Source organism: Dinoponera quadriceps, unplaced genomic scaffold (assembly GCF_001313825.1).
Source record: "Dinoponera quadriceps isolate SergipeBrazil2010 unplaced genomic scaffold, ASM131382v1 scaffold3004, whole genome shotgun sequence".
NCBI lineage: Eukaryota > Metazoa > Arthropoda > Insecta > Hymenoptera > Formicidae > Dinoponera > Dinoponera quadriceps.
Window position 1 is genome coordinate 118,521 of NW_014556999.1, and position 9,008 is coordinate 127,528.

Sequence of the window (9,008 nt, forward strand, 5' to 3'; positions counted from 1 at the left end):
AATACAATCCTTACTTTGATTCCGACATCTTAAATATCTGTCTTCTATTTTAACGTCAAAATAGGTTTATGTGAAGGTGGTATTAGGATTTAATTTGTAGAGTTAAAAATTCAAAAGAGAAGTTAAAAAGTGTCAATATCGTCAAAGTAGGCTTTTATTAGTCTGTAGGCCGTTTAAAACGCAAACTATCTTCAAGAACACCAGAGTAAAATCCAAATTTCTCTCTCAGAAATCGCCAAATTGCGATTAATTGTCACGTTCACGAATGTACCAATGACGAAAATCAAGAGTCGACCATATATATATATAACCATATATATATATATATGTGTGTGTGTGTGTGTGTGTGTGTGTGTGTGTGTGTAATTTCAATTATAGTAAATTTGCCAATTGAAGATAGAGTGTTGCTTGCTACGCGATTTTCGATGTTTCGGTTCAGACGTCGCCAAGAAGACGGCGCGCCGAAGGTAGCTTCGCTTCGCATTTCGCGATGCGTTTCATACACCCTCGAACCACACGTCATCCCCCTAAGCAGACGGACGAAGGGGCAACATACTGCCCATTAAGTGGACGACCGCGGGCCCGGACTGTGGCTTCAACAAAAAGGGCCACTTCCGAAGGCTGCAACGTCACATCCGCCACCGAAAATAGCCGCGGGCCTTTAATTTACGGAGAAAAGCGGGCTTTTTACCGGCGAAGATCCGAGCCGGCGATAAGTCTTCTCTCTCTCTCTCTCTCTCTCTATCTTTTTCTCTGTCTCCCATGCCTCCTCTCGCGCTTCACCGCGACACAAAAATACGGAGCCGCCGTGCTGCGTTAGCCCGAAAAGCGCGCCGCACGTTCGTCTGTACTTTGTCCTTGCCCTCTCGCGAGTCGCCGTACGACGTAATTGGGGTGGGCCTCGGGACAAAACACGTTAAACCGAGCGAGACGAATTTCACCAGGACAACCGGAAGAACGAAAGTTGCCACGGAGATTCGCCGGTCGATAGCGGTCGCGCGAATTTTTCACCCATCGGAAATTGATTGATCGCGCGCGACCCGGCAATGCTGCTGCGCGGGGCTTTTCGCTCCGCTCTACAAGTCTGCTCAACCAATCGCTCGTTAATTTATAATTAATATGTATATATTTATCGCGAAGAGAGCGCGATATTAATTGCGAACTAATGTGAAATCAAGTGCTGCGCGCTCCGCCCATTACGCGTTGTCACGTGTTACCGTTTAATTCTCGGGAAGCGGCCATACGCGCGAATTAGAGGATCGCGCGGACGCGCATTACCGTTGCCCGGCTCGTTACCCGCGGTATACTTTTCACGCGGTTTTACCTCGCCGTGTGTATCGCGGTATTATAAATCACGGTATCTCTCTCTCTTGGCCCGATCCTCCGCGCGCTCACCGTGGAGGTTTCCGTGTCTTTCCGCGTCGTTACGTTAACGTTAGCCTCCGTCGTCGCCCTCGCCCGCCGTAGCTCGATAGAGAAGATAGAACTTCATCGTGGCGTATTGTATCGAATACAATAAACACTGACTGTGGTGGTCACACGTACGGAAACAGATGACCGGGGGAACCTCGAGGGATGGACGTTAGCGTGCGAGAACATCTCGGCGATCTCGCGAGTTGGAACGTCCTGACGTGGCATAACGTTGCGAAAGCTCCTCCAGGTTGTATCGTGTATCGCGCGTGGCGCAACTCCCGCGCGATCCACTAATCGCGCGTCGTGTGTCGCGATTCGGCGCGTTCAACCACCCATGTAAAAGAACAGCCGCGTTTTACGAAAGGTGTCCGATAACGCGACGGCTTTAAGACTACCAGAGACGGCCGCGCGTGTAAATCGCCCGGCCCCGTCCGGCCGAGAGAAAAAGTTCCCATTAATCGATCAACAGGATCGCTCGAAACCGGTTCCCCGGGTAGTTTTGTCGAATCGGCCGTTTTCCTGCTGCCTAACGCCTAAATAGAAATACTCGCCGCCGCCATCTGACCGCGTCGTCGGCGTGTAGCTCATCCTCGCGCGGCTCGACGGATTCGACACGTGTTCGCGTCGCGAGAGGTTGGGAGATTAAAATCGCAGCGAATGAATTATCGGGTATTCTTATTTCGCCTCGACTTTGATCTATTCATTATCATTATTTAATTTTGCTTTGCTTTAGCCTCTCGATTCGATCCCAAGTGGGAGCATCATGTGACGAATAAACGGTCGAATATTCTTGCTTTATTTCATCTATTTATTCATTATTATTCTCACTGTTATTCTGTTCTGTTATTGTTTAATATCATTGTTCATTATTAACATTGTTTATTTGATTTTCTTTGATTCCGAGTCGAAGAATAATTCCACGCGCGAATAAACGACACCGTAGAATTCTCCCTGTCTCTCCCTCTCTTTCTCTCTCTGTCTCTCTCTTGATTTATATTTTGTCCTCTCGTATCTCCCACTTAAAATTTAAACAGCTGGCACGATCGACTTGCTTTAAGAGCGAATTTAATGCGTTCCAGAGACAGTAAGGAGCAACTAGTTTGTAAAATTTCTCAAGTCATTTATCATAATGATAATATTATTCGACACGCGCGACACTTCGCGAATTTAACAGTGTGCGCTCGTAATTTAATTTGTACTTTTCTTCACTTCTGTCTAAACTGATCCTTTGTATATCATATTGTTGCGTTTTCCAACTTGCAAATTCGTAGCCTACTTTAACGTTCTTGGAAGATACAGTCCTAGGATGATAATAAACGCATTTATTCGTCTACCTATCTCTCTCTCTTTCTTTCTCGCTCTCGATCGCAAGCCTAACGCACGATTTCGCGCGTATTTAAAGCCGCGCTCGTCCCAAGTCGCCCGCGGAATTTTCCACGCTCGCGTTCCCCACCGGAAGGAATTCATCTCATTTCCTCGGCGGAAACGAGGAGGAAACGTAAAAAATAGCGCGCGGTAGTATCTCGTAACTTCGTTGCTCGCGCAACGCGAAAGCAGCGAGCGGCTAAATACCGGCGCGCGCGCGTAAAACGTAACGGGGTAGGAGAACAACGTGTACGCGCACGGTTTCTCGCGTAGGCGAGCCTTGTTCATACGTGCCAGCGCGCGGGTACAGGCCACCGTTCTAATTACAGCGGAAATGGAAAAGTAACAAATGTCCCGGCGATATCGAAACGTTGTTGACCGGCCGCCATAGAAAGAACTCTGGCGCGCGCTATCGAACGGACGGACGAACGATTACGCAACGATATCGACGCGAACGTGAGCGTGAGCGAAGTATTCGTCCCTCACAAACGCACCGAGAGATTCTGATGTCATCATCGCGCCGCGATTACGCGGCTTACCCTTGAAATTAATCGCCGTTCGCGTCGCGATACGCGAGGCCCCTTTCTCACACGGCCGCGCAAAAATTCGAGACGACGAGTCGTTCGCGCTCGCAATCGCCGCTAATCACCGTTCCGCTTAATTATTACGTCCGATGCGCGGAGACCTCTCGTGATCGCGATGATGATCGGGATGCAACGTGTCGCCGTAATGTAACAGTATATCATTAGTGTATCATCAGGACTGCTCGACGAGCAAGAAGAACAGAGAGAGAGAGGGAGAGAGAGTAAGAAGCAAGAAGCATGGAAATTTTTACGAAAACTTTCCCGATCTCCCGTTTCCGGCATCTCTCGACAATGACATGAATCGTCGCGCGGTATCCGAGCGCGTCACCTTGAAACAAAATCTGCTTTTCGAATCGCGTATATCCGGAGCATCGATCACGTATGCACTTGCGCGGCTTCCATGGTCAAGATGTCATCGATTCGCGAAAGCCGATGCTCCCGATAAAGTTCTCCATCTTTCTCTCTCTCTCTCTCTTTTTGCACTGCTCAGTCGAGGCAAGCGTTAAACGCATTAGCGGGCTCTGCCACTTCCTGACGATTATTTCGCCGTTTACAACACCGGCCGGCACTTATCGTCCGACGAATCGATACGCGATAGTATACATGGCGCGATATCGAAAAAAGAGATCGCTTTCTAAGCAAGAAAACCGGTTGCACTACCGGCTACATTACAAAGTTGTAAAGTTGCTAACCGGTTGTTAAGAGCCGAGATAATAAGTATAGAAAATATCACAAATCGATTTCTCTCTCTCTCCCTTTCTCTGTCTCCCTCCCTCTTATTCTCTCGACGATGCAATAATATCGACGTCTTGGAACGCGAACGTGCGTCATTGACGGCAAGAAAACTGAGAACTTCATTATACTTCGCCGTTCGATCGGAACGGAGCGACTTCCGCGCTTCCGTTCCGCTTCTATTATTACCCCTGGCAAAAATGCGAACACGCGTGCGCTCGAAATGTCGACGCGGGCGTTAATTTGCGCGGCCTGAAAAGATCGCGCGTTGCGCCGCTCGATTAATGCCGGCCGATGTGTCGTTGCGAACGCGTGACACGCGTGAAGAATATTGCGCGCGCGCGCGGCACGACGGTGAGACGTGAAATTAATCGCGACCGGATGCCGAAGATAACGGGTTAATTACCTACCGACGCCGCGCATACAACGTGTGTATCCCCCCGTCGCTTCTTCTTGCGACGTGCCTTTCTTGCGTTTTTCGCTCTCCTTTCACATGCAACAGCCGCGAGATATCATCTGCACGAGCACGGGCGTGTGTACCGGGTGTACCTTCTTTCGAAGTGTCCGTGCACGCGGTGCAGAATGGGAGTGTGCGTGTGTGTGCCGACCACGTGTATTCATGTTCGTCCATCTACCGAAAACGCGAGCAAAAACGGCAACGACTGGCTGGCTGCGTCGCGGCACGTGAAATCTGCATGTAATCCCGCTACCGCGTTTCGCAGGAACCCGAGGATCGATGGGATGCGAAGATTAATTTCGAAACTTCCACCCATTCATCCGTTCGCGGTATCGCTTCACTCGCTCGCTTCATTCTCTCTCCTTCTTTTTCCGCCGAATCCGAATTTTTTCTACGGTAGTCCGAACGATTTGCGAGATGAGAATCTCGACGTTACGTTTCTCGCGAGAATCTGAGACAAAGGGAGGCGAAATATTTTCAGCCGCTTTCGAAGCACCGAATATGCCCAAATGTAAACGGAAGTTCCCAAAAGCGTCCGTAACGGCGAAGAAGGATGATCGATAACAACCCTTAAATTATGCCACAGATGATTGAAAATTGAACAAGCTGTTATGCTCGAATTTAAATTGCCGTTCCATAAATATATTTTCATCCTGAATTCTCTTCCGGGAACAATATGAAGCTTTGCAACAGTACTAACGTCATTGCTACTCTCGGCGGATCTCGTCGGAGCTAACGATATCGTGCGCGCGCACGCGCGCTCGCGTAACAGTGTCGGCTCGTTGCCTTAACAAGGGCTTGGTCATTATCAAAGCTGTAATTAGTTGCCCGTCGTTTGCGCCGTGTTCGCCTTAAACGCAATATCGCACAGCTTCTTGCCACCTCCTTTCACCCTGCTCTTTCCTAGACACCGCTGCGCGCCGAGAATCGATAGACGACAACGACGAGCTGCGCACTGTTACATACGCAGCTCTAAACAATCTGTTATGACGTGACCTGACTATTGCGCTGTAATAACGCAGTAATAATGCGGAAAGACGGCCAGGTGCAATAAATTTAGCGTCCGGGCCCGAATACAAAAACAGGCGAAGACGAGAGAGAGAGAGAGAGAGAGAGGATCGTGGCCGATAGAGGACCTAGACATCGACAATTTGTACGCCCCGTAACCGAGTTTCCTTGGTACTCCAAGGCTGTCGTCTTTGTGGGGTGCGTAATGAGTTTCCAGACGGCGCCAGACTAAGCGAATTTTATGCTGCGCGTTGACGAAATTAGCGCGCGGAATTGATTCGCAAAACTTGACGTGAGTATCCGAAAAAACAAAGGAAAAAGACGAGATCTCTCTTTCCTCCTCTCTCTCTCATCATTTTGCGCGAAACAGAAAGCTTCGTTCCTTTCCTCCCGTAAATTCCTCGACAATTCGTAGTTCGTTGTTTCCTCTTGGTAGACATTAGCGTAATACCGCGTAATACCCGCTTTTGTAACGCGACGGATCGATGATTGCTCGCGTAGGCGAAAGGACAAGTTATTTTTCCACCTGAATCTAAACGTTATGGGAAAAGAACACTCGAGACTCTCCCTCTTTTCGAGACGCGCCTCCGTCGGCGGAAGGGAGCGAGGCGGCTTATTAAATTTGACACTTCAAGAACTCGGAACATTGAAAAGGGACCGGCGGCAATATCAGTCGGAATATATATCCGGCATTATCCGCCGTCGAAGCAACCACTCCCGCGGACGCGGGATATTTCGCCTGCCTCCGGGGAGCAGGGATTCGTTAATTTCGCTCCGGACACACGCGTACGTGTACGAGTGTGTGCCCCGGCGCGACGTTCGCGCCGCAGAATTGCCAGAGCCGAATCGTCGTTAATCCCCGAGAGATGCAATCGACAAATCTCTCCTAATTCCCGCGGAAAACGATATGCGAACAATACCGAGTGATTTACACGATATTAGATCGGAAAATCAGAAATCGCGCTCGGATACCGATTTCCATTCTCCATCTCTCTCTATTTCTCTTGTGGAAATTAATATTTGTATTTTTTATAATTATCTTCGCGCGCTCGACATGATTTCCCCCGCGACGACGTAAAAAGTGACATTTCGATGTAAAAGGGACGTATGCAAAATTCGTGGGCGAAACCCGAGGCCGGATACACGGACGGACGGAGAATCGAGAGTCGGTCGGGCTCTTTCTCGATCGGGAAAATTCGAATCTAATTCGACGTGGTTCCATGATCGTTTAACGGGGGGATATAAGAGGAGTTTCCGGACCGAAGACGCGGCGGCCGTCGGGGCACTTTCGGAGAGAAGTATTCTCGAGATCGGTTAAAATTGGAAAGGTCCTCGCATGGGTCAATTCATTGTTGAAGAGGCTATTCTTGACGCGAAATTGCCTGAAATTGGTTTACACGCGCACGGGCGGCACGTCAGAAATTGATTCGCCTCCCTCCCTCCCTCCCATCCGCCCGCCCGTTCTATGGAGACTCCGAATGCGTTTAATTTTTCTTCCCGGCTGCGTTTATTCCCAACGGCCCGGTCATCGACTCGTCCGCCACGGCGAAAAAGCGTTTTTCGTCGGTAAACTTTTTTTTTTAAAGCACTCCCCGCTATGGGAATACGTCGTGTGATACCGCGTATCTTGCAATTTATTTCGTCTAAAGAGGGAATTCGTGTTTCTACTGATCAACTCTGATGCTTTGATAAATTTAGAATTAATTTCTCTTTCATAGAAATTTATGTATTCATACTTTTATTGTGAAAAAGATTTATTACGTTTTTTTCAATATATACACGTATCAAGATCACTAGTTAAATTTGCCACTTTTCAATATTACGTGACATGTGCAATTACTCCCCCCCCCTCTCTCGACATAGAATAAAAAAATTGTTTGTAACCATATTGTGGATAATAATTATTAGACTGCGCACTACTATCTTCTTCTAAAATACAAATAATTTTTAGACATATCAAATCAATTATTTTATTTTATAATTTTGAATAAAAATTTTAATAAAAATTGTGTTTTTAAAGGAATGAATATTTAAAAATTAACATTTTTATTATTGACACAAAACCATGTCAAAACTTAAAAATCTTCAAAAAATATGTCACAAATGCAAACAAAATGGATAACTACGCGCATCCATATTTACAAGTTATACTATTTTATTTGACGTTCCATGGCTTTTACTTCCCCTCCCTGCCATTACAAATCGTCACGCAAGCTAATAGATCCTCCCCCCTCGTGGTGTGACATAAATGTTAAATGGCCCGATATAATTTCACGCAACAAGAAAATAAAAGATAACGATATGGGTTATCTAGAATTTGTAGCGAAAAGACGAAACGACTCCGTTCTGTCTCTTAATGATCGGAAGAAAACGAAGGGACGACTCGCTGGAACGACAGGATTTTCGGGGTGGCAGCTGATAATGTCCTTAGCTCGGCGGCCGTCGTGAACGTGTCTTCCCGTTTGCGACGATCGAGTTATCGCGTGAAGAATGAGAAAAATTAATAAAATGAATCAACAACCGGCGCCGTGGGGCGCGTCTTGCGTCGCGTCGTCGGCGAAAAATTAGCTAAACGGATTCTTGCCCGACGAAGCCGCTCGATTTCCACGGCTCGATTCTGCGCCTCTCGTACTGATGAATCTAATTTCGCTCTGAGATAACGCTTAAGCCCTCATAATTCAAGATTTCCACGCGCAAGAGGCCGGGTATAGGCAGGCAGATTTACTCGATCTTTTTGCGTCCACGCGATTGCGTGGAAATAATATCTTCCTTCGTCAAATATCCCTCCCCCTTCTTCCGTCTAACGAATATCGTCATCGTTCTTAAAAATAATACGCGCCTCATTTCAAATCGGAATATATAATATCGTCTCTTTCACGGTGCTTTCACGTGCGACGAGAGCTTCTCAATTCTTTCTCCGTTTCCGATACCGATAACAGGTTTCAACGAACACGCACGCACGTCAAATGAAATAATTATCGGTCCCTTCGTTATTTGCGAATTAATTACCGCGACACTTTTATCCCGGCACTCGCGTCCGGGATTACAAATTTCCTCGACCGAGATTATAAGGGTATAATTTCAGCGAAGCCTCTCTCGCGGAGCATATTTCCAGCGCGCGGGACGTCGCGCGATCGAGAGACGAACGACCGAGGTGGCGGCGGACGATAAGTCGGGAAGCCGAGAGATCGACTCGCAGCTACATAGTACGGCGCGCGTAGTCGCGTTATTAGCCGCGATAATTAACGTCCCACCTCTCTCACTCCCTCCCTCCTTCCCCCCTCCTTCATGTCCCTCCGCTCGTCCGCCGTCGCCGGCGCAATCGTTAGCCTCTAACAACCTGGAATTTCGGTCTCGCCACGTAGATTATAGCGACAATTAGCGCGGGGTACACCGTGACGAGATTTCTGACATATTCTTCCCTTCGTCTGCCCTCCCCCCCCCCCCCC

General features: G+C 48.0%; 1 protein-coding gene across 1 annotated transcript in view; it reads left to right on the forward strand.

Annotated features, from left to right (window-relative positions):
* The window catches only part of LOC106748562 (homeobox protein SIX3), a 57,632-nt gene that overhangs the window by 30,076 nt on the left and 18,548 nt on the right, over nt 1-9,008 (forward strand). The window lies entirely within an intron of this gene.